Raw genomic sequence first — 27,225 nt, forward strand, 5'->3', positions numbered from 1 at the left:
AGAAAAAACTGTGTGAGTAGTGTCTCGATGCCCACAAAGCAGATACATATGCTGGATGCAAGGTATAAGACTTCAGATCCAATTCAAAATTTTGTAAGAAATCCTATAAACATTTTGATGGATTAAAATTCCAGTTAGGAACCTTCCCCAGTGTCCACTCTGCCTATGGGGACTGCTGGGACTTACCAGTGCATTCCATCCAAAACCACACCAAGAAGTTACAGACTGCTTCTCCAAATAAAGAAGTGCCCAAGTACATTGCAGTATCCTTAGCACTGACTTTTGTTTTGGTTTTTGCTTTCTTGAGTAATACACACTCATTAGGAACACTGTAAGTGAGCAAAATTTACAAATCTACTGACACCAGTAAAACTGCACTGATGTATGCTGATTGAAATTTTTGATAAAGATCTGAAAGGTAGGAAAGTGATTAATGCTAGTTTAAACAGTTTTATGGAAAATAGGTCTTGTCAAACAAACTTGATTTCATTCTTTGGTAAGAGTATGTATTTTATAAGCCTAAGTTTTATAGGCATTATAGGCATCACAGTTTTATAGGCATTTGACTTAGGACTACTGCAGAACATTCTAGTTCCATCAATGAAAGCGTGTGTTGAACTGCCAACTAATGGAAGAGCCTCAGAAAGCTATCACCCCAAGGGCTCTTCCAACACAGGTGGGTTGAAGAAGATACTGTAAAATTAGCAATAACAACAACACTATTCAGCATTTTGATCAATGACTCATAAGTTATAAAATCGCTGCTGATAAAAATTTCCAGGTAATGCAAAGACTGACATAATATCAGGAGAACAGGATATCAAGAGATGAGGAGAATCAGATTTTTCAAAACTTTAGTTCTTTCAAAAACTTTTTAATAGGGCAACCCTTTCAGAAAAAGGAACACATGATGTATTACAGGACGGGACATGGGTCCAGGTAGGGAGTGCTGCACCCTGAAAAACAGAAATTCTGAGAAGGATTACAACAAATAAAAAACTGAGCATGAACATGAAGTGCAATGTGGCAAAGATGGCCAAAGCAATCCCTGGAGGCACAAACAGGAGGTAGTGGGTAGGCTTTAAAAGGCATTTTTACTTTTCTCTATTGCATTGTTTTCTAAAGAGATCTTCAGTTGGGTGAAGAAAGGCGTAACAAGAACCAAAGTCTGGAACGTGAAGCCAAGAATGAAAGAAAGAAAAGTCAAATCGAAGCAGAAAAACATCTCACATTTTTAAACAGCAAGGGAATTGACCAGTGGAACAAAACCATCAATGGAAGGGAGGAGCTTTAACCTCCTGATGGGTTCAAGATGGAGAGAATCTGTTTGCGCAAAACTGGGTTCAAAACACGAATGACCTTTCTGACCTCCAACAATACAAAAACAAATTTCTGACATTATGTTTCATGTGACCTTCAGAGTCAAAAAGAACATTCTTCCTTTTGAGAGACCATAACAAGCAGTCCTCCCACAAAAGAGGAGTCCAGCACAGAGGAAAGGTTTCAATGATTCTGAAGATTTCTGAGAAGAATTCTGAATTCTGGAGACAGCCTGGAAAGACACTGCTCATATCCTCTGAAAAATATGTGTTGCTTTGTTTGTTAGCTGAGTGACTGCTTTTTACCAGAATACAGCTCAGTGGAGGGCCATCACTGAGAGCTCACATTCAAGCACCTCCTGGAGCTGGAATGTTTGGAGTCCTCTCTAGGTCTGGTTCTGGATTCAACTTCACCTTGTGCTGGAAGCCAAGTCAGGTCTGCTACCCACACAGCATGTTTAAAAAAATCATAGAATCACAGAACCTAACTGGAAGGGACCTTAAAGACCATGTAATTCCAACACCCTGCGATGGGCAGGGACACCTTCCGCTAGAGAAGGTAGCTCCAAGCCCCGGCCAGCCAGGCCATGAACACTTCCAGGGATGGGGCATCTGTGATTTTATGACTTTTTTTTAGCTGTCGCAGTATTCTTAGACCTTATGTGAACTTTCAGTAGCATGGGTGGTGGGAAATATAGTAGAGGATAAAACACAGTGGTTTCTCTGGACAGTCTGTTCCAGTGCCTCACCACCCTCATAGAAGAGTTTTTTCCTTATATCTAATCTAAAACTGCCCTCTTCAGTTTAAAGCCATTATCCTGTGTCCCCATAGGGTAGTTTTTCCAACAACTCCAACAGTTACAACTCCTGGAATTCACAGATCCTGAAATTTGCTTCCAGCTTCACGTTCAAGCATACATGAGATGACTCTGAAACCATTATGTTTTATCTTCTACTGTATTTCCCACCACCCATGCTACTGAAAGTTTACATATAGTCTAAGAATACTGCTACAGATAAAAAAAAAAAATGCATTAACGAGATCTTTTTAACGGCAGCAGATAGCTAATTCTCAAGTCCTACCTGAAAGCTAGGGCTGAAGAAACAAACAATCCCCTAAACACCCTGCTGGGCACAACATCAGAGCGGGCTTCAAGGGAACAGCACCACCTACTGAATCGTTCCCAAGGGTGCCTCCAGGTATTCCTGGTGATTCTCTTGACCAAGATCTGACCAGCAACTCTAAATAAGTCACACCCCAAGATGGCACAGCTGCAGGCACTCAAAGTGATAAGAGATGTTTTCCATTCCTAACTCTAGCTTTCAATTTTCCTTCTACCTGCTGTAAATGGTTCAGCTTATAAATGCAATCATTTTTTTTGATGTCACTAAAACTATGTTTTAGTTACAGTTACAAGCAAATGTCACTCATCTACACACTCTACCTACTGCCTGAAAACAATATGATTTAAGGAGTATGTCAGCAGTAAGAAAAGACTCTTCCCACTGGATTAAAAATGTGCATTTTAAGAAAGGAAACACTTTTAGAAAGAAGGAGAGGGAGTCTTCTGTTTCTGTAGTTTATTTTTCTGCTTAATGAAACAAGGTTTCCAGCTTCTACAATAGCAGCTGCAAAGGCACTTCATTAATCTCCTGAGTGCACTGCCTCTCCCTGCATACCTGTAGCTGCCCTGCTCAAGACTCCTGAAAATTATCTGTTGGCATCGCTTCAACATTCTTATGAAATAAAAAAAAGTTTAAAAAAAAGTATAGAACTACGTCAATTCTACAACTTTTAGAAAGAACACCAACAAGTTCATTGTCTGTACTTCTCCCATTTTTTGAAGACATCCAGCAGTACTGAACTCCAACTTGCTCCCAGTTGAGAATAAATCAAAAGACCGTCTGTAGAGATCTACTCAAGTAAATGACAAACAGGGGAAGAAGTCATTACTGCAATCTCAACACAGACTGCGTCAAATGCCAGATGCTTGTTCAGGCCAAAGCCTTCAGGGATGATTAAAAAAACACACAAGAATTTTCAGAAGCGCTCAAGTACGCTAGGAAAACAAATGCTGTGGGAAGCAAAGACTGCTCATGTCTCCTAACATCATCTAGATGACCCGAAAACCTCACGTGATGAGATTTGGCCCAAGGATTTAAACAAATTCAAGTTTTCCCAACTTGTTCTGGAGTATTTAACTTGACTCACCTATTGAAAATGGATGGATATGCTCACATTAACGCCCTCTATTTTTAGAGGAAACAGCATCAGTGAGCCCCAGACTTCACCATCTGGGGTTTCTTGGTTTAGAAACTAAACATTAATTATGCAAGGGCTTTACAGGGTTCTCAGATCTATAATGGCAAAGCTACATAGAGGAAATAAAAAGCTGGCGACAGGGCAGTACTCACAGGTCTGATTACTAATTACATTTGCTTCCTTATACTTGCACCTGCCATAATTATGATAAAGGGTGGAGATTCAAGTAGAGTTGATAGAGAATTTTATTACAGAATTCCCTCCAGAACACTGGAAGACACCATACGTTTTACGGTGCAATATTTGTTAAAAACACAAAGATCTTTTGCGTCATCCATGTCATGGCTAACCCACAGCTTAGTGATTTCCCTCGCAGATGACGAAAATGGTCTATACTGTGCAAAGTTTAGCTGACTCCAAAGATAGAGTCAGCTAATTTCCAATATTATATGGGAGAAATCTTTGCTTACAATTAATTTAATTTACGGATTTAAAAAAAAAACAATCGTTATCCCACCAAGTGAAAATTCTGGCTTGTGTTCCACTCAAGGTTTGGAGAACGAAAGGGAAATTAATATGTATGCTTGCGTCTATTCATGCAGTTACATTTTAACTCTGCAGTATAATCTCTTCTTCTTCACAATATCACAATATTTTTCCTAACTGATCTCCAAGCTCAAGCTTCACTTCCACATAAACCACTACATACTGTTTTCCACATGCATACAGTGTACACAGTAATAAGGAAATCAAACGAAAACTACGGAAGTGGCCAAAATGGAGGTAAGAGTGAGGACTTATTTGCTGTTGTATTTTTTCCCCATTGGTGGAGCAACTTCCATAATGAAGTCCTTTCATTCACTGAAAAAATTGCTCTTCATTTCAGCATCCATTCTAAAAAGTGCTTGATAATACTTATTAATGCAATAAAACAATAAACACCATTCTAGCACCAGGAGAACAAGCTAGTTAAGCCCATTGCTTTATTTTTTAATTCACGGGAAACTTGCCTCTTCCACTACCTACCTCACCCCTACAAGAAAAAAAATAAAGGTAAAGAAAACAAGATCTTAGCGAATGGGCAGCTGAGCAGAGGACTAAAATACCCCATGCATCAGGCAAAAGTCTGTAATATTATCTAGAACGACAGCCCAGCCATTGTTAGTGCTGCCAAAGCCCTGCATGTTCGCTGTATCACCCCAGGTCCCTGGAGAATAATAAACCAAGCAGATTAGACAGAGATGGATGTCTCTGCACTGCTCCCACCTCTGCCGAGCAGGGCACTGCTCCGCACTCCAGAGCACAGGCGGGCAGGTGAACCCACGGAACGGGCACTTGCGCTGGCAGGGGCGGGGGCTGGGAGCTGCTGCCAACAACCAGGGCCTGTTAATTATTAAACAGTTGGTATTGCTACAGGCCTGGCACTGCAATAGAGCAATCTCTGTTTCAGCAAGAGTAAGCCTGATTACAAGAGCGCAGGAGCCAAATCATGTTTACCATCATCGGCAAGAAACTCAGTGCCCCCACAGGCACTTACTGCAGCGTCTGTCCGTCTGTCCTCTGGCTGCCTCCCTGGGGCACAGTAAGGAAGAAATGGCTGTCCTCAAGTGCAACAGGGAAGTAAAGTTTTTGACAGGGGGGTCCTCAAAACTGTAGGGTACTCCCTGTACTGGCACTGCCAGTCCATGTCCTCCTCTCCATTTTTATGGGCCCATACGTAGCCCCAGCTCACCTCAACTCACCACCTCAAGCACCTGATGTCACCCATGGCTAAAAAAGAATCTTCCGCCTCTGCACAGGGCAGGAGTCAACAATGCTCTTGTGCATATAATCTATTTCACCTCCCAGCAAGGATAGTGTGCCACAGAGAAAGCACTGGAACAGGTTCTCAGGGAAGTTGTGGATTTGCCCAACTCTGTCAGGGTTCAAAGTCAGGTTGGATAAGGCCTTCAGCAGCCTGGTCTAATGGGAGGTGTCCCTGCCCATGGCAGATGAGGGACTGGGACTAGAGATCTTTAAAGTCCATTCGAACCCTTTACCATTCTAAGATTCCATGACTTCACCAGTCTAACTCCTATGATTCAATGAAAGGCAAGACTGACAAAAAACTTGGTATTAAAAGTTTTCTTCACTTGTACTGGAAGTTATCCCACTACACAAGAAAAATCTGGAACACCTCCCTACAAACACACACATGAATTTTGACTGATCTAATTTAAAAAAATATTTACAAGAATGCACAAAAATTCAGTCACACTCTATAACAGAAATTGTGAAGTATGGAACCTATTGAGTAAATGTAATTATCAAGAGCCATGAATAAGTAATACTGGGTCAACCCTCAACAATCTATTGCAATCATAACAAAGGAAGATCAGACCATGTGGGTGATAAGAAACCTTCAGTTTTAGCTTGTTTGCCTAAATGTACCTCATTTTGGTAGCCACAAGAGGCTAATTGCATCTGATGGCTGCTTTTCAGTCTGCATAAAACAAGCTCAATGATCACTGACTTCCTGATGAACAGGTATTTCTCCAGTTTTGGTGAGGTTCAGTGAAAGGGTGGGCAGCTGTAGTCACATAGTCAATTGAATCACCACCACTGGGTTGCTACATGACACTGAGACCTGGTGGAAAGTGACTTTTCTCACATCCCCCCCTCATGAAATGGGAAAAATGAAAAGCAATGCATGTAAAAACTAACAACTGACTCTTTAATATTGATGAGGAGCTTAGCAGTACTGACATGGTATGTGTGCTTAGAAACACAAAGTTTGATTTTATTCTGCATCACTACAACAGACCCTGCCTGGTCTCATCAGCAGAGGGACAGCAACTGCAAAAGCCTGTGAAAACTACGATTTAATTTTAAGCTGAGGTCACTCCCAAGTTAGGACAGCCAGGAGCACAGTAAAGCAGGATCCTTCAATGAACTCATTATGGTCTCACCATGAGGAGAGCCCTGAGCATCATGAGGGATCCCATATCCAGGAAAAACTGGAGCGTGCCATAGCTTCTGGGCAGCACAGGAAAGTGTTACTCAGACAGGTGGTTAGAAGCACAAGCCACCACCTGCTCCTGGATCTCCTGTCGCTGTTTTCTCCAGCTGACTCTGGCCCTGGCTGCTTTCAGATGGCCAAGGCAGCTGCCCGTGCTGCTGGAGGGAGATGGCTGCGGGCTGCTCGCAGGAGAGACGGGAGCAGCAGCTGTGCACCCCTTCCCTGCCGCCTCCTGCACAGCCCTCCCGCCCCCAGAGAGGGGCACCAGGCTGGGGCTTCTATTCAGATGCTCTAGCTTCATCAAAAGCCCTTGGCTGCAGCACACAGGATCTGCACGAGCCATAGGCTAAGCTGCAAAGGGCAAAACGAGGAGAGTCTGAAGCAGACCCTCCAAGGTCACCAGGAGTGATGGCTGTGCATGACTCTGAGGTGCAGGGAAGGGTGGGCACAGCACACTCAGCCATGGGGCCTACCCTATGGATGTGTACGGCAGACTTCAGTCCCCAGAGCTGCCAATTTGGCACTAACACATAATTTGTACTAAATAACCTTTCAAGAATTCAAACACAAATAATGTAATAATAGCAATTAGACCCTTTACTAAGCATAGCTGTATGAGACATGCAGTCCAGTCATTTCACAGAAGGTAAAAAGCACTTGACAAAGGAATTTGCACCTTCACAGGCACTAGAGGTGTGCAGGTATATGTAATAATTGCATTCCTTGTGTATTAATGTTTGCATATAAGAAATGCATGCTGAGGTAGCATAACACCTCCTTCCTCAAATAATAACTAAGTTCCATACTGTGCCTGAAGTGCTCTTTATATAGTACACAGAAATAGGTTATGTAAAGATTAGAGCTGTGAGAGTTGTTCAAAACATAACTAAAAATCTAGCAACAAAATCCAATTCTAACCTGAGTTTCCCCAACACAAAACTCAAGCCAGTTTTACAGAGAGATCTGTGAATTTTTTGATAGTTTTGACACTGAAATCATACCACTCTTATACCAATAAAGAGAATGGAGAAGGAAAAATAAGAAAAGGATAAAATGGCATGGAAATAAGCTAGAAAAGAAAAAAAAAATAAACAAAACCGGAGGATCAAGGTTTTTTTCCCTTCTTCCCATGCTACTGCCCTTCTTTCCCATGGTGAAAAGGGAAAAAACCAGCCCCCAGCTTTCAGTGAGTGAGTCTTGTTATAGTGGAGCCATGGTGCAATGTGTGGAGCTCAGGGTGTTCAGATGCTTTTGTATGTACATGCATCGTTACTAGGAGATTACTAGATTTGGTACCAGGATAATATTCCACCATTGTGTGGTGTTTTCCCATCTGATGTTGCCTTTTCCCCAGTTTAAAAAAAGAGAAACTAATAAAAAAGAAAATTAAAAAAGATACAATAATTGTTACTGCACACTCTAATGAATTATTGTGTTCAAGGTTCCTACAAAAAAGTAATATTATACTCGGCTTATGTTTTAATTGATTTATTAATATTTTATCACAGGAATGTAATTTAAGCTCCTCATGATTTAGATCTCATAAACCTTTAGCATTTTGCAAATTCAAATTCCAATTTAAAGCCAGGGCGAGCAATTAACTTTTCTATCATCTTGTCAGGGGAGAAGGTTCGTGTTTAATTTGAGACAAAGTGACAGAAATATATATACACTGTATGTATTACCCCAATTTAATTTATGAGTCAGCACCATCCACCTTCCAAATGTAGATTTAATGGCAGGGGAGGAGGGAGTGGGGGGAAGACCCCCTGCTATTGTGTCACTTGCTGCAATATCTGCCCCAAATTCACTATTAAATACTGCCCCTGGCTTATTGAGATACAGGGCTAGATTGATTACAGCTCTATTTTCAACCCTTTTGTTTTAATTTCCATTCACTCATCACTTTCTCAAATAGAGTACATTCTCTCAAATGTCAATTAGCATTCCCAGGCAGCAATGGGCAGTTGAAGCCGCAGCAAGTACTCCCATTGCCTGTCCCAACCGTGCTGCTTCCTGCCCCCAACAGTCCCCCTAAAAGGCAGATAGCACACAAAGAAAGCTTCCCGTAGGATTGACTCAAGTTAATACCTGTGGGGCCAAATCCTGTAGTCCTCACTGCTGCATCAGTCACACTGAAGTCTGTGTGGTTCTCGTTTGATTAAGGAGCAAAGAGAATAAAAAGTGGTGCTACTGAACTATCCTGGCTATTATTTCCCACTCAAAAGGACATTCCAACCTCTTTATGTGTAATGAAGGAAACCAGCAGTCTAAATTTGCATGGGCAAAGATCTGCATGAACAAAACAGTCGGTTAGCATTTGCATGGGCTGTTTTAATAAAGTAAGAGAAGGGCTATTCTCTGGATACCTGCCAGGGACTTCCCAGATCTGCTGTCCCCAAAACACAGCACAGGAGTTAGCTCAGGAGCTGAAAACGTGACTAAAAACATGGCCCACATATCACCTATTGGTCTTTGCTGTGTCCCTAAATACTTACATAAAGCAAGCTGTTCTTCAGCTTTCCAAGGGAGGAGAGGCTTTACTGACACGTGAGAACTTTGCCATTACTGTCAGCAAGCCTGACAGCCCCATTGTATCTGAGGGAATCATTTCAGAAAGGAATCAGGGGTTCATTTCCAACACTTCTATACACAACCAAGCCCAATCTCAAGAATCACAAAATCTTGATGCAGCAGACTCAGGCCCCCACAGTCCAAGACACCGGAATAATCAGGTCTCATTCTAATTTACAGAGCTGACACACACACTGTATGCACAGGTTCAGCTCTACATCCTAGCCTGAGTAAGTACAATTTTAAGTTTCAGTGTTCAACAAGCATGTCAGGTGGAGCCAAGTCAGAAACATTGTTCCTCTTTATGAAATGAAAATTTTGGCCCTCATCTTCAAAACATTTGAAAATCAAAACTTCTTTGAAGTAAACAAAAAAATCTCCACCCGTTTAAATTAAATATTTTTTAAATAAAATGTTTTTTTTAACCTATTCCAGCCCACTTCTCTGGACTTCTTAGTCATCTTTAGTATTATTTTCTTTCCTTAGAAATAGATAAAGAATGCTCTTGTATTGAAAAATCATGATTCCTTTAATCAAGCAAACAAGCAAACAAAAAATGTATCTCTATGAAAATTTCATCCAAAGCTTTTCTACAGAACTTCCTATGCTGTCTTATAATAGCTCATGGTAAAAATCTGCATAGCAGAAAACAGACTTGGGGTACATCCATTACACAAAATCCAAGTTGCAGAAGATCTGATATCCAGCCATATTTCACTCTCAATAGAAAATAGACTTAAAGACAAGCTTGGAAATCTTGTTTCATGCCTGATTCATTTATGAAGCTTCACTCTAATTTAAAGCCTTATCACTCTCTAAACTCAGGTAAAAAAAAATAGCTCAGCTGTCATGCATATTTTTAGACAAATTATAAGAGGGTCTTGCAATATCTTTTGTTCTGTGGTGTCTGCACTGCTGTTAGACACCATCCCACACTGGCATCACTGCTGAGGTGTCCTAATACTTGTCTGAAAAATACTATTAACTGCACATCACAGGCATTTGAAGTGCATAAGAAAACCATAAACTTAATTACATTGGAGTACTGGTGTGATCTCACATGAAATTTGAGCTTCTGTTATTAAAAATAGGGAGATTGCATTTACTTAATGCTTCTTACAGTAAACCAGTCAATTCTAAACTTTCAAGATTGTATAATCAGACAAAACAATACTGGGGGGGGCAAGAGGCTGTCTGTGGAATTTACTAGCACAAACATTTCAGATGTCAAGCAGCAAAAATTTGTTTATTCTGCTAAAAAGAATATTTCTTGAATTACTATTGTATATGAAATAGCATAGCTAGTCAGACTGCATAGCATCAAGACTCAGACTAGAAAAATTTACAGAAAAGAGTGATTGCCTTACCCCATCCCCCAAATATCCCAACACGTTCTGCATTTCAATCAGCTTTTAAATTCTTAGATCTTTTCTTAATGATCCATAGCCATTATATCTACTCATGACAGTGGGAAAACTTTGTCCCTTTTCCATGAGCCGTCCACTCCTATGTCAAGAAGAATTTTGGTTTTGTCACTTCTCTTCTGTTATCCAAGATTTCCCTGTCTGAGCCTATGAAGTTTATCTGGGAAAACAAAAACAAACAATGAGGAACCCTTCCACTTCCAGAACCATAGCCATGAAAAGAAGTGGATTGTGCTTGAACTAGGATGATGAATCCATGGTACTTAGCAACAGCCAGATTTTAGCTACTGAACTGAACGACACTCCTTGGGATGAATCGCATCCAGAGACACTGATATCCCTGTGGGTACCCTTGCACTTGCAGGTCTCCATTTAGAGGCAGTGCTAATGGCAGGGGTGGAGGGGGGAGGAATTAAATAACCTACCCAATCGTTCCCTAACCCTCAGAGTAGCAGAAGAGCTGTGTTACACAATGCCATTAAACCACCCCTTTGCTTGGAGAAAAGTAAAACCACCCCCCTTTGCTTCTCTGCCAGTGCCCACCAATGTTACTCCCACCTCTTCACTCTCGAGGACTTTGATTGGGAAGGTATGTACAAAGCTCAATGCTTTCCAGGCAAATGCTTGCCAAGCATGCCTTCCCCACAGAAATCCAGAAGCTTCCAGATGGCAAAAAAATTTTCCAGGAGTCTTAAATCTGCTCATGACATGAACCTGCCATGAGAACACACCAGCTGGACTCTAAAGACAAGGATGCTGAATCTTGCTTCTGAACATTACAATTTACATATTCCGATTAGAAAAAAAGTTTAATTTTTAGATGTTTTATCATCAAAGATTTCTCCCAAGGGTAATGGCTCTGGCAGGAATGTCAAATCTTATATTGTGCATTGTCAAAGCTATTACACAGCAATGTTTGCTGTTCGTGGTACATTACTTCAGACATACTCAACTGACTTTGACTTAGGCATAAACAATCCTACGTTTTTTGAGAATTAGCAATGCCTAAGGTAGCACAAGAAAAAAAAATCAGATTAACTTGACTCACACCTGCTCCTTCCAGCAAACATTGTGCAGTTACGCCAGTTGGACAGAAGCACTGCAGCTTGTAACATGCAAGGTAAAAGTAAAATTGTCTGTACAGAAGTGCATTGCTGTAGTGGTATCCCACCTAGAACCAAGTTCCCCTGAGTTATACTCATTTGAAAAGGGAAGAAGAACCTTTAGGGTGCACATAAATGGGGAAAGAAATAGTCTTCTTCCAGTCTTCTTGAAGGCTGGCATTCAAAAATACTACCACATAGTCTTGCAAAACAGTATGGTTTTGACTTCTCTCCCCCCACTACCAAATTACAAAAAAAACCAAAAGACAACCCAGAATGACACCTTAAGAGATTAACAACAGAAGTAGCAGAATAACCTGAGAGGCAGGGCCACTCTTTGTGAAAGGGCACTCTTCAAAAAGTAGCTTCTGAAGCACATCTACACAATTCATACACTACTTTATTTAACGTTCCCTTTCATGTTTGCCCAGGTTCACGTCAAGGGTACTGCAACCGAAGGTGTTTCTACAGCAAACTTTCATGTCCGCTGCAATTTTCCCTTTCAAATTCAATACAATAAAATGAAATGAAGCAAAAATGAAACAATCTTTATATACCAGTTCAGCAAGCATTCCCTAGACCTCATTGTGCGGCATCTCTCATCAGCTCTCATTTACTCAGACAAGACAGAAAAGATTTGCAGTTCCTATTACATTTTCCCACCCTATTTCCCATTCTGTGTGTAATTTTTTTTCCTTCAAATAATACTGATTGTGTCAACTGGAGGGGAAAAAAAAAGAAAAAGAAAGGAAGAAAGAAAGAAACAAGCACTCTTTGTATTCACTGTGAAGTAATAAAATATGAAAAAAAGAATTCACAAGAAAACAGCTGAATTCCCAGTGTTTAGAAAATGGACCTGGCTACAGACAGACACATTCTACTTAGAACGGCATCTCCCACTAAACTGTCAAAGTGTCAGGAAGAGTTGTGTGCACTTTTGTCAGTGAGTAAATGTGGAACATAGTGCATTTCCTACCAACTGAAAGTCAAAATCCTGGAAACTGCAATTTCATAGGGAGAGTAAGGAAAAAAATAAAACAAAAAAGGAATAAAAAAAGTCTTTCACATACCAAAAAAGTGAGGCAAGACCAGGGTAGGCTGTAACTACTGGTATTGACTTCATTTATTTCTTTAAAGAAAATCAAACAGAATGCTTTAAAAGGTAGAAGTAGTGAAGAGTTAAAACAAGTAAGCGAACTGGTAAGAGAAAGCAGAAATACTAGCTTGCTTTGCAGCTAGTATTTGCACCAAAAGATGTCTGATTTTACAAGCAACTCAATTCAAGCATATTTTTTGCTTTAAGCACATGCATGCTCCCACCATAATCTTGAGAATAAAAGCACCCTTTTCTTTTCTGCTATGTTCTGCCTCATTTACTAAACAATTTCCAGTGTCTGCAATAAGTGAGGCAACTGGCCCTAAAGAAAACAGCCTCTTGCTAAAAAATTTCTGGAATTATTCTACCACAGAACCAGGTCCATCAGGTGTTTTATGAGAAGACTGGTTCCCACCAAAACCAGCATGTGATCACATAAAAACTGGAAAAGCACAGGAAAGTTGAATTAAGGTTGCTCTGTCAATTTCAGTTCCAGTGTTCATAGGTGTGACTTTATGTAAATGGAATACTATTTCACTTTTTTTTTTCCCTCCCCATGCATTTAATTCCCTGAATTTCCAAACAGCCAAGTGAAAAATAGCATCTTCTACATACCAATATATTGGGGCTTTGTGGCCATCAACAGTATGGTGAGCTGCAGGACCACCAGACAGACCTCTGCCTTTTGAGAGGCTTCATTAAGAAGCTCATAATTGCAGTAGGTCCTTCTTATTTTCATGGAACAGCTATTGTCAGGGTGGTGAGATGCACAAGCATAGAGTAGAATTAAAAAAAAAACAAACTTCCCTGCCACAAAGGTCCTTCAGTTGATTTCATTCCAAGCCATGAGGACACAAGAACTCTTAGATACTATCAGAAGATTTAAGCATGGGCAAAACCAAATGTTTTTTCTAGTAGCAGATTTATAAACAGCCCACCTGAGGCAGAAGCAGCTCTCCTAAACCTTATGTTTAAAGCTACTAAAACAAACTAAATTTGTTACATGTTAATAAAGCTCATACTCAAATGAGAGTGGTTTCTGTGATGGTAACTGCAAGGCAGCAAAACCAGCATCTAATAAATGTAGATAAGGTGCATGAGAGAGAAGAAAGGAAAGTGCAAGGCAAGCTGGAACCCCCAAAACATGTAATTTTAACTTACACAAACACAACAGAAGCATGGCTTGAAGAGAAATTCCACCTTATAGGAGAATAGGTGACTGATTAAGCTGAACTCTTCCTACACATTCCCTATGTTCAGGCAGCTATGTTCATTCAGTTCAGTGGAAGAAAGTGCCTGCATCATTCCCCAAATCTACACAGTCCCACTGCCCTGGGAATTAAGATGCTGACAATAACGATAAGTGAGAAAGGGAAGATTTTTTTCAAAGGTCGGAGAGAGAACTGTGAAACAGGAACAGAAGGGCAGGAGGGGTCCCAGCCAACAGGAATTTTGTCATCTATACCAACCTCAGTCACTTCCTCCTGAGAGAAAACAAACATCATCCTCATCGCCACTGAATGAACTGACAGTGCAATAGGGTTATTTGTTAATTAGATGAAAAAGTAAAAAAAAACACCTTGATGCTACCAGACAAATCCTATATGGCTTTCCTCATGGACCTGAAAGTCCTGCTTTACTGAAGTTCCTGCCACCACAGCCATCCCTTTCACTGGGAGCACAAATTCACTGCTTTGGAAGGAGGAGAAAAACAAACCACCCACTATTCACCTGGTAGTGGTCATAAGAGGCATTACCCTGACCACACTCCCCAAACTGCGCTGCCCCTGTAAATGTATACATTACAAACATGCAGGTCTGGAATTTACAGTCAACAAACAGCGTTACAAACAACCACCAGAGAATGTATAAACATTTGTAGGAGCAAAAATACTCAGTCTGGCTGCACCACACACAGTGTTTATTTATCTTCCTTAAAGAAGATCAATGGGAGAAGACATTCGAAACAACTTTTTAAACAATGTGTCACTTTGTGTTAGTTTATGTCAGTGGGGCTTCTTCCAAGTACTGGTGTCACAGTAAGATATGGATATGTTTAGATAATTTTCTTGTTCCTTTACTCCAGTCATGGCAGCCAGGCACGAGAAAACAGAGAGGAGAAGGGCTGCTAGTCTGATTGAGTTACTGATTTAACATTTAGAATCTTTGCAGCTCAAGAGAAAATTGCTGTGTATTTGTAACCTGAATGCAGGTCAGTAACTTTAAAAGGTCAGGCTGAACGTTTAAAATCTTATTGTTATTAATCCTCCACCAGCTCCCAGTTGTGTGAATGCCAATGAGCAGACTCAGCTCCTACTGGGCTGAGTAGCTGTTAGCCTGCACCTCTGAACACCAGGCCCTCAAGAAAATGCAAAAGGAGTTTTGAAGCAATGACTTTCTGCCATATAAACAATTGACTGCCCTGTTCACTCAGGGCACACTTCTTCAAGCACAGGAGGCACAGATTTCCTTATTGGGGTTTCCTCATTTGTTGCTAACTCATTAGCTTCATGTCAAGGCAACTGAGTTTTCTCCATCCACTTAATTCACTCTTTATGAATACACAAACTATTTTGGTGCCATCTTGCACTAATTTACACAATATCACAAGATTTGGTGATGATTCTTAATAATACAATTCCCCACAGTATTCAGGATTTCTATAACTCCTTTAGTTCAGAGACATCAAAGTACTTTGCAAACAATATGCTTGCCTCACAAACCACCTCCACTGCCTTAGATCTGCGTCATTAACCATACTTTGCCATCAAGGTAATGCAATTTATCAGGGTTACAAAGACAGCAGTAGGATTAGCAGCAGAATGTGAGTTTTGCCTTTCTAGTTCCCCAATTCATCAGAAGGACAGCCATCTGAGATGGTGAAATTCAACAGAAGTTACGATTATGTCTCAGGTAGTTTTATATTTCTAAGATGCAAATACTATGCAGTGGAGTTTATGCTGCTGGCCTTCCAAGGGTCTTCTGACTCTAGAGAAGCTTTAAGATACTATAGGGAAATATCCGCAGGAAAATGAAACCTTCCGAGTTTTCTTTTCTCAGGATTTGACTTCCACTTGAAAAGATGTGGATGCTCAGACAGCAAAGCATGCAGAGACTCAGGACAATGTGTCTGGTGTGTCCCCCTCTCACTTAAGTTATTTGCATCACATACTCCCCTCTTCCAGATCTAAGGCACTAGATTTGATGCTGGACAATTGATTTGTCTAGACTTCTAACACCAGAAAGAATTTATAAGAATAGATGAACATCTGTGACCACATATTTGGTAGTAAACTTGTTTTAAGGATCAGTGTCTTGTAGAGTAGTCACAAAGCCAAGACGGAAATAAGAATTTTCAGGCTCTGGTTTAAGCCATATATTAGTGATTCTTTGCTTTACTTCCTACCCTAAATGCACTTTAAAATTTCTCATGCATCCCCATAAGTTAGTGCCTTCAATGCCTAGTTTCTTAAAAAATTTCTCTTGCTGGTGTAGTAACCTTCTAGTACTGATGGCCTTATATGAAACAGCCTTTTGTCTTAATGACTTCAAAAATCTCTGAAGATCCTTTACCCAGGACTTTTATGAGCAAGTAGCTTTCTGCTCTGGGAATGTCATCCCCATTGCTAACTGAAAAAAGTACTGCTTATGTATCCCACACCAATACTGAAACATAATCAAATAAGGAATGCTGGTTAGATATTAGACACTGAGCATAGTAAGAGAGACACACTGAATCTTCTGTAATTGATGGGAGAACATAGCTTAGTGAAAACAGATCTTGTTTCACAGGAATCCAAAATTCTTGTTTTTAATTTAGTGCTAAAGGGGAAGAAGAAACACAGCCTAACATACGTTCCACTGATAATGAACCCTACATTCCTGCAGCTTTTAAAGGCATTACACTGAAAGAAACACATTTTGTATGCGCATACAGGATCTTCAGCCATAATAACACAGGAACAACTGCCATCCACCTTACATTATCACTATCCCACTTACCAGTGTTTAAAAGGTGACTCTCTTAGATTGACCAAACTCCCTTAATCTGTGATTTTTCTAGTTATGCACCCCGACCTATTAAGTGGGCACACCTTGCACCCTTGCCATTAAAAGACTCCCCTGCAATACATTTGCCCAAATCAGTGCACTCAAACTCCTACAGAAATTATCCAACAGCATGAGCTGACTTGGAAAAAAAGTCTGCCTTGCTGTGAAAGAAGAATTATCCCATCAGAATTATCCCCCTCATGGCTTTCTTTTTTTTAATTATTTACTTTTTAATGGAAGCAAAAACCCCTATCATCTCACCTACTCCTCTTTTAATAAGGAATGACTGCCGTGACTACCCCCATCTAGAACCACCATTCACTGCCAGCACCTCTGCTCTCCTCGTGTGCTTAGAGAATAACTGATTAGCACTTTGCATAATTAACCTGATTAGCACTGTGCATAATCAAACTGATTAGCACTTTGCATAATTAAAAAGAAATAATAATAATAACAATAATAAGCAGTAGGTAATAGCAAAAGCTGCTAGTCCCAATGCCTGTTCTTTAGCTCTAGGATTAGTTTAGTGTGGCATATTTTATTTCTTAAAACTATTTCTTTAAAGTTGCACAAGCTCCTGAGAGGTACAGCTTTAAAAATTCTCATTTACTATCAAGATCACTAATGAAAAAAATTAGTTGTTCCACTATTACAACTTAGGATTTCTTGTGCCTCCCACTGCTGAAGCTGAAGACATTAACAGGATGGATGCCTGATCTGATGCACCAGGGGTTTGGTTCCCATCTCTGTCTACAGTACTGTTATTGGATTCATCATCACAAGATACAGAAGCCTCATGTCTTTTAAGGCATACATATGCTTGTAATGTACTTCAAGAGTAGGAAAGCTGTATTATTGTTGAGATGGATAAGGCAGCAAGATGCATATCCTCAAAAGTAGGTAGGCGCTGAATTTTCTCCTGCCCCGAACAATTATTCCAGACCACAGGAAGCATGGGAAGGAATACGGAATTCGTCAGATCCCTGCCCCTAAGCCTACACTGTTCTTCCCCCATGTGAGTATCACTCATCTATGTGTATTTTTTGCAACCTGATCAATAATGTGAGAGACAGAAGGTACTTTGTTTGCAGCCTGTCCCATGTCCAGTGTAAATCTCCCAATTAGGGTTTCAAGATTAATCATCACCTCCAAAAATCTAAAGAATGTGCATAACTATACTTACTTAGATAAGTAAGCAAACTTTGTGTAAAAATCCCTGTTAAATGCCTGCATCACTTATGACTCAGTTCTTCTGGACATTCAATACCAGACAGCTTAGAAGAGTGGTGCCCCAAGTGAGTCAGTAAAACACCAACATTTTCTGCTTGCTAACGTGGCTTCATCCCTCCGAGTCACCAATATATCCCATGTTACTCCTCAATTTGACCTCATCTCTCTCTAGCTTCCTTATATTACAGCTCAGATTTCCTTTGCATTACTCACAATCTTCACTGTACATATTCTATCATGCCTTCAGGAGTACCTGAATATTCACTGCCAAACCTCCACCATGCCCTAACAATCACCCTGCCTACATTTCCCACTGGGTAGCAGACACTTTATGGCTTCTCTGCTGACTGCCAAGGCCAGGGTAGTTGGGACACTGGGGGTGTCAGCATGTTCTGAGTGATCAGTCTGACTGATCTTTAGCTGTCTAGAAAGGAATGCAGTACCCAGACTGCACTGCTCAGATGCAGCACACAGCACGGACCTCTCCTAGAAATGTGACAAACATATTCCCGCTCTGTCCAAGCTTCCCTTGTAAGATATCTCTCATGAAATAAGCCAATGAGGAACTGAGGGATGGAAATGGCAATAAAAGATAATCTTATCATAATTAGCTGGAAATGAACTACCCATGCAGAGAGGTCTCTCCATCAGTCTAAGCTAAAGAATCCATATGAACAACGAGGGGTACAGAGCTAGTTACTCACTTCACAAGTTGTTTAGTTTCAGTAAAAATGTGTTGCTGTAGAGATTTCTCAAGTCCAAATGTTCTTGGGGAAGGTAGTTCCAGTAATTCTGGGAAGGAAGCCAATCCTTTGGCTTTGTATGTAAATATTTAAACAACATTATTTTTATATACATATATTTTATACACATATACATATATGTCTTTAGACTTCCAGACTTGCAAAACTGCAACAGAAAAAATAGGCAAGTTGACATACAGCTATTGTCTCTGCCTGAAACCATGCTAACTGCCCATCAGAAACAAAATACAACAAAGACTTGAAGCTAATTGAGCCATATCACCTTTATATACTGGTCCACTCAAACTGAAGTGCTGAAAGATCAGGAGTAGAAATTCAAAAGGTAGAGAGAGACAAGTCTCAAATTTCATCTCCTTAAAAGTGGCAAGAAAATAAGGTTCATGTATTTTAAATCTTTCAGAACCTAGATGGATGGAAGTGCTCCACCCATAGGTGTGGAATCTCCAGTTTTGGATGACACAAAGCTTCACATTCTGAGCATTTCAGTGTTATGACACCAGACAGTAAAGCTGCAACTTCATGTTTAGAAAGGTCACTGCTGCTTCAGGCTTAAATCAGGTCCATACTTCAAAAGGGATAAGTTGGCAGAAAATGTAAGTGAAAGAATGGAAATGCATCTGGCACTGAGCACTGGTGAATAAATAAAATGGGGGGAAAATAAAGCTTTAAAATTGTTAAGGAGAGGGTTGACAAAATGGAGGAAGACGATTTAGTGGGAAAAGGTACCCAGTCAGAGCATATGACAGATAAATCAATCTATGAAAATAAAATTTACCACATGAACTCCACCTCTACCTACTCAGTGAACAGAAAACACACCCTAGTACAAGGTACCTGTGTGTAAATTCATAGCTATATGATTTAAAGAAATAAAATACTTATGAGTACAATACTTACATGTCTGTATGTATAGCACAGCCAGTGAGTTTTAGGAACACAGAAATGCACGTACATAAAAATACACACAGAAAATAGGACCAAGAGTAGGGCAAGCCTTTTAGAAAATATTTTAATGGCTTTATAAAAACCCTTCACCCAAAGTTTGAGGGGCTTTTGCAATCTTACATTTTTCTATTGCAAAATACACCTGCTTTCTTCTCTTTTTTCCCTCTAAACTAAATATTTCTTCCATCTAATGACTCTCTTTATTAGACAGCATCTAATTTGCATACATTTACATACAATTTAACTGCTAGCTTGTGAGAACAAAGAAATGGCTCTGTATTGCACTGAAGGACAATACTCAGAAAGGAAGGTATAAAAACCAGCTAGCTCGGTGGCTGTATATTCCCTTTGTTTCAGAAATACTAGGAGTTTTAAACACACTACTTAAAGGGTGAAAAAGATTATTTCATCAAACAATGAAAAAAGATACAGTGCAGCTTCCTTTTAACGCATTCTCTCTCTGGCCTGGTTAATGGGATTTAAGGGTCCAATATTTCTTTGCTTTCTTCTGTTTCTTTTATTAGAACTGATGGATTTAATTCTGTCCCATATTTTACTTCATATTTTATTCCTATAACAATCTATGCTGAAGTTCAGCTCCAATGCTAATTCAATACTATCTTCCTTTCCTTGCAGTCAGCCTGGAATACAACTGAACGATCTCTGATGGGCATGAAGTGCTCTGCCCTCAATGCCCAGCGCTAATGGATTTTAGAGAGAGTCTGCCAGAGCTTTACCTCATGGCAACAAGTCTAGAGATAATGAAAACTTACCATGTAGCTGACTGGGAATCAACAGGAAAGGAAGCAGGGCTGAGCTCCGCTTGTGAGAACAGGGAGGGACTGTGGTCAGAGTAAATGCAGGATGCAAAGGATGCGTCAAGCCCTCTAGTTCCCTGAGGAGAGAGGGGGGAAAAAAAGAGGAGAAAATTATCTTTTAAGACCTTGCATGAAGGAAAACCCTTTAGAAACAGTTGTCAGGAACTCCAGCACATGCCCTACCAAAAGCATGATACAATCAGCAAAGTGTTTTTCTCCAAAGGCTCTGCAGTTGGGGTACCAATTGCTCTGGACAGCTACAGATCTAATCCATGTAGACTTCACTTAAAAACCTTGCAGAAAAAGAAAACCATTTCAGGTTGCATGCTGCAGATGCCTACATGCTCTCATACGTGCAAAACCTAGGGATACAGAGCAGTTTTCCCATTTGTCCTGCCTGCACAGCAGAGCTGCTAGCTTCACTTCTGACCTCTCCTCCCAACATCAAACTCAATGACTTGTGCTCAGTGGGGCAGAAAAATTAAAGTATCACAGATCAGTGGTGTAGGGATGGGTGAAGGATGACCCAATCACTCTAGTGGCATGTTCTAAGGGCCTGTCCCATGGAAATTACAAGAGGACATTAGAGATTTACAGAGTTACAAGACAAACCTCATCTGGTGTAAACAGACCTATTGCAATGGAATGGAATAGGACTATTCTTGGTAAAAAAGCACTAGGCCAAGTGAGCCTGCACACAAAGCAGGTGTACAATTCAGGACCCAGCACTCATCTGCTCAGTTTAGTTTGCCCCACCCAGCCATGTGGCCTGGGGCACACTGGCTTTGTATGATCAGCACAAGGCCAAGTGTTAATTCCATGGGAATTCTCACTCCAGCATGAGGGGCACACTGTTACTGACCGTACAGGAGCCACATCACAAGCTGTACGCACAAGAAATTTGTGCTGATACTGCTCTGATATGACTCACTGGCACTCAAAACACATTATGGATTATTTTCAGATGCAAATTTTAATTTAAAGCTGGCTGAAATGTTAATGAAGTTTTAGCTCTTTTTCAAAGGGGAAAATTCCCTATTGCTTACAAAAATGTTTTCTTTTTTTTCTCCTCTGCCTGATCTGCTTCTAGTGACACACAGCAACCAAACCTCATAAAAGAAATTAATCAAGCCTTCATATCATTTTCCCTTTTCAAGGGTGGAAAGGTTGAGGTGTGTGATCTTCAGCATTTTCGATGTATACCAAACTGATGCATTAGAAAACAGCGGAAGAAGGAAATTCCAAAGTCACAGTTCCCCTGATTATCATATCCTATGCTCACAGCTGTATCTTGCTGAGACCACTGGGTTATCATTTCCAGAACCTTACAAGCATGGCTGTGTTATGATGTAAGCTGATTTTAACTGGAGCTGTCACAATCCCATCCTTCCCTCACCTCCTCCCTTTCCTTGCCACATGTCCCCAAGCCTACCCTAGAGCAGGACTGTGGAAGTGCCTGGTTCAGGGAGCTTTCAGCTGAATGAAGGCTTCTTTTCCATGTGTTTTTAGCTACATCAAACCCTCATTGCAGCTCAATATCCAGGCAGAAAACTTGGGGGTTAGAGCTAGGGAGGCAGCAGAACTGTTCTAGTGGAGGAACAGCAACAGAGCAGCATCAACACTGATTAGTTCAAGCTGCTGTAGACCTACACCGTGTGATGTCTAGGGCTGCTTTGGTATGACAAGGGAAAAGTACTCTTCCACACAGCTGGAAGCCAAACCAACCACAGTTTTAAAGGTAAAAAAGATCCTACCTCACATGCTAACCTAAAATAAACTGTTGGGCCACACAGATCATACAGAACAGATGCAGTCTGCCTCTGATGAAAAATAGCTTGAGATAATGGTGCACTGCTACAATCTGCACCAGGGGCATTTTCCAAGTGGCAGGTTGAATTAGCCTCAAGTGACATGGATTACAGAGTAACACTTCCCTGAGGCAATAAGGCAAGGTCCCACACTCAAATGGGAAGAATTGAGCATTCTTGCCAAAGGCAAATGATAAAGCATGTGATTAAGAACCACTGTTACCAGAAGATGGTGAAGCTCCTGAAAAATCTTTCAAGGACTTCAGAAAATACACCTGGAGATACAGAGCAGGAATTTTCCTTTACATCTCTACAGTAACCATGCTACACATCTTTTCACTGCTTTCCAGGGAGGAAACATCAATTCCGTCCTGACTGGAAACTAACTTTGTAACCCTCAGTAGTTCTAAAGCCACTCTGTCCAAATGGCTGTGCAGGATGGCTATCTGGATTTCAGCTGAATACAGAAGACACTGAAGTTCCCTTCCTTTTGCTTCCCTGCTCCAGGGAATTGGAATATTTTACATCCTACAAGAGAGATCCTTTGGTGGTAAGGGATCACCTGACACCACCACCCACAATATCTTCAGGAGAAGGAGTCACTAAGGAAGAGTGACTCCTTAGTGACTCCTTTACTAGCCAGTTAGCACCCACAGGGGACTCAGCATCTTTGGAAATTAAGGTAACTGAGAAAAAGAATCAGTGCAGACACCTGATCTTCACCTGTTTTCATCAGCTCAACAACCAACATACACCTTTTCAGCACTGCAGTTAGAATTTGTATTGCCAAGTTACAACCAGGCCTCAAGGGCAGGACACCAGACCAGGCATAAGAACTGGTGACTTTTGCTCCACAATAACAAAACAGTGCTTTCCAGCATACATGAGTCTGAAGCAATGGCATCCACACAACTACTTTTTTTCATTCCAGCCTTCCACACACTCTCAAGATGATTACAGTTATTTTATCAACTACAGGCAGCTGTACGGGTTGTTACACAAACCTATACATGTTCAAGTTATGCAACCCCTAGACAAGAGGCTTGGCTGGTTTCCCCAACAGGAGATTCCCATTTTCCTTCAACTGCCCTTAAGGTACAGCTACCAGTACAACCCATTTGTGCATATATTCTTCCTGTGGTGTCACTGAATATGTCTCTTTGCAAAATAACTGTCTATTGGAAAGCATACATACTTAAATATACACACAATAACATATATGTGCACACACACATATAAAATAACCTTGGCCAATACCTGTTTGATTGAATTAATTTTATTCTTTCCACATTACAACAGGTGTCCACATCAGTTTTGATGGTCTTTGAAACAATGACACGAATCTAAAATTTTAAATTATGCCAACATTTGAACACCTTCTATTCAAGTGCTCTTGATCAGTTGAAAAGTGTATTACCACAACACCAGCCTCAAATTTTATCTTCTTAACAATTCTTCTTGGAGCTTAAAGTTGGTTAAGCAAATCGTTCATCAGATTTTTCCCTTCCCTTTCTTTTGTTGTTAAATACTCTACTGAAGCTGAGAGATTAAAATGTAAACGCTGGTTTAAGCAGAGGAATAATTCAGTGGAAGTCCTATTGCACATAAAGCATTGGCATTTATCAAGTTCCTCTCTTTGTACATATGGGTGGGATTATCCAAAGGAACAAAGGTGAGATTCTCTTTCCACTTAAATTAGGGCAAAGAAGTCTAAGTTGAATCCATCAGCAGCATATTCAGACCAGTTCTGAGCATTTTTGAAAATCCTCCCCATTCCAACCTGCCCAGAAAGCGGGCACAACTAAATAAATAAATAAATAAATAAACAAAACTTCCACCACCTTGTGTCCTGGAAGCAACATCCACAAGCTGCAGTTTGTGCAGCTCTGTCAAGTTAAGGATGCTGTGAGTTTCTTCTTAAATACAACCAATATTTCTGAAGTTAGTTCTTTCAAACATTCACTTAGATTTGATAAATTATATTAAATACAATTTGCCTCAGCAGCATTTCAAAGCATGACAGCCAGAGCACGAGCAGGTCATTTTTACACGGAGTGTACAATCTCCTCAGTTGTGCAGACAGCCTGGATTATGTATGCAGGCCCACACTCCCAGAGATAACAAAATTACCCGGCTCGCACTCTAAGCCAGGCAGAAACTGTGGAGTCGCAGAGAGCAGAGTCAAGCCCGAGCCAATCAGTCCTGCTAAGCAGCTGCTATCTCAGTTGCTTATTAGTTCACCAGTACACTGGCCACGACCAAAGGCTTCAGATGGGCTTACAGTATGCACAGAACAAAATTGTCTCTACTTTCAAATACCACAGAAACACAACCATGAATGAATACTATCAAAGGGTAGAGGTAGGAGAGAAACCTCATGTTAAATTTACTCAAAATGTTATTTTTTGAACACTGAAGAGAAAATCCTTACTCTTGAATACTGTGTAATAACAGAACCATGCTGTTTGCTGGCAGAATGCTAAGTTTCATTTTCAGCAGAAAAAAAAATTGTATTATAATTTTTCCTGATTTAGATGGGGTTTAGGTCAACCTTAGCTACATACAAATGAATGTTTTGTTCAAATTACAGGGTAATTTTAATTAGGACACCCTGCTAGACATCCTGTTGTTCTATTTAATGGACTTTCTCAATTATGAGAAGAAACACCTCCCCACCCGCCTGCGACTTAAAGTAAAAATTATGCTGAATAAATATACAAAGACAGAAATTATTATTCTGTATTAGATCTTTTTATTTCTGTTAATCTTTATTTGGCAATTGCTGTATCGAAAGGGCAGAGTTCAGAATCCCACACCCATTAAACACCTGTTTAAAAACCACTTGAAGCACTGGAACCAGCCAAATATGTCCCAATTAAGCAGAAACATTGGCACTGCTGTCTCGGGTAAGGAACACCCATTGCCATTTGCTCTCATTAGGTTAAACGGGTTTCTTGGGACATAGCTGAATTCCTGATTATGTGCATTGCAAATGGATGGAGAACACCAGAACAATAAAATTTAATTCAGCATAGCCTTCTGTCCAGTTGTCAAGCACGAAATTTTGGGAAAAGCAAAAACTGAAGCTTTGGGAAGTGAACAAGAGTTATATGTTTTAAGTATGTATGAGACAGCTCAGACTTCTTTTAAGAAACTGCCTGGTCAATGTAACAGGAAGAATTGGGTTGGGATTTCTTCTTGAAAATGCTCTCTGATTTAGAGCCCATTTCATTTTTGTTAGCATCTCCTCCTCTGTACTTTGCATTAGTTTGATTCGCTTACACAGTTTTGTTTGTTAGTGAGAAGCACAATACAGTATCTTTTTATATTCACTTCAGTGTTAAATTGGGCACCAATTTCTTAACTTTGTATGTTTATGATGCAGTGATAGAAGGCGAAGCCTGGACAATAAAAGATTTGTTTGTAGATCAGACACTGTACTGCAAGTTTTCCAAATATTTTTGTCAACTTAAATAAGTAAAGGCTCTTCTAGAGAGGCCAACTGCATGGTAAACAGAAGAATCTTGCCTGCCACTCATTTAACCTCTTGACCCCTGTCAAGGATGTGGACATGCTTGCCAGTAAGTGACTAGTCAAGTGGTCTTTTACCAAATACTCAATAATACATTTCAGGGTGGTACCACTAGACAGAATTAGAGTAGAGTGGTAGTGATTAAAAAGTATGTTTGAAATGGTTCTAATATCCATGCTCAATCCTCTATAATCCTGCTTCATTATCAATTTATTAACTTCCTTTGTTGTCCTTTCTGTCACCCTCCTATGCTAGTTACTAATACATCTTAGTTTGAAAAGCGCTGTACTCCATAGGCACAAAAAGCTAGCATGCTTCACATAAAATTGATCACTTATCTGTATCCAAGTAAGAGATGTACTGTCTGTGAATGGACACCTTCAAATTAAATGTATAAAAAGCATGGTTCAGCACAATAAACACCACTTCATTTGCAACTCATCGTCAGGATGTTAGCAGACTGAAAAGAACATCTATATATTTTTCTCTTTGCTTATGCCAGCTAGACTTCTTCAGAACATAAATCCTGCTGGTTCTCTACTACCTCTTCTACTTAGTGTAGAATTCACAATTATTTAGTGCCTACGTTTTTAAAGTAAACTTTAGTACAAGAAAAAAAAAAGCATTCTAGAAATAAAATATATCAGCTAGCACTTGCTGCTGACCTAAAACTATATTTATTTTCAAGACAACCATAAGAGTGGCAGATGCATTCTTGTTCTGGTTGGCTACAAATGGCACTAAGAAATCCTAAGTTAGACACCTGCATACTTACTCTTTGCTTGTTTCCCCTCCACACCCCAGAGTATTTTTGCATACAAACAACATTTTCTAATTTGCTATTGCTATTCATTTAGATATTCATGGGTGCTAAGTTCATTGTGGTGTCAAGAATAGCCTCCCTTCTATAATCCTACTCATCTCTCCAAAGGATGCTAGGTACTCAAACATCTGAAAAAAATAAAATATTCCATATTTACTCTCCATTATTTAATTCACAAAAAGCATCACTTATAGCAAAAATGTTTTAAAATAGTATCTCTAAAAATTGAGAGTCACAGTCCTTGTCTGTTTCTTAACTTAAGCCTTAGTAGCTTTCCCTCTTAGAACTGGTGGCTGACATTTTATTCAGTAGATATCTTCAGCTGCAACACTTCCAGACTACAAAGAGTAGCAAAAGCTATCATTACAGATGGATGTTTTTATTGGTAGACATTTTGAGACTAACCAAAACGGAGTAGGAAAGACAGAGTGTAGACTGGAAGAAAACAAAATAAGTCCACAAACAAACAAAACACTAC

At 40.1% G+C, this 27,225-nt stretch overlaps 1 protein-coding gene across 4 annotated transcripts in view; it reads right to left on the reverse strand.

Moving 5' to 3' along the window:
* ZBTB20 (zinc finger and BTB domain containing 20) overlaps positions 1 to 27,225 on the reverse strand; it is a 444,040-nt gene that overhangs the window by 331,031 nt on the left and 85,784 nt on the right. For all 4 annotated transcript variants that reach the window (XM_031056601.1, XM_031056598.1, XM_031056600.1 and 1 more), the window contains exon 3: positions 20,540 to 20,661. The gene's annotated coding sequence lies outside the window, so the exon portion shown is untranslated. The remainder of the gene's footprint in view (positions 1 to 20,539; positions 20,662 to 27,225) is intronic.

Source organism: Geospiza fortis, unplaced genomic scaffold, assembly GCF_000277835.1.
Source record: "Geospiza fortis unplaced genomic scaffold, GeoFor_1.0 scaffold1, whole genome shotgun sequence".
In the NCBI taxonomy this organism is placed as follows: Eukaryota; Metazoa; Chordata; class Aves; order Passeriformes; family Thraupidae; genus Geospiza; species Geospiza fortis.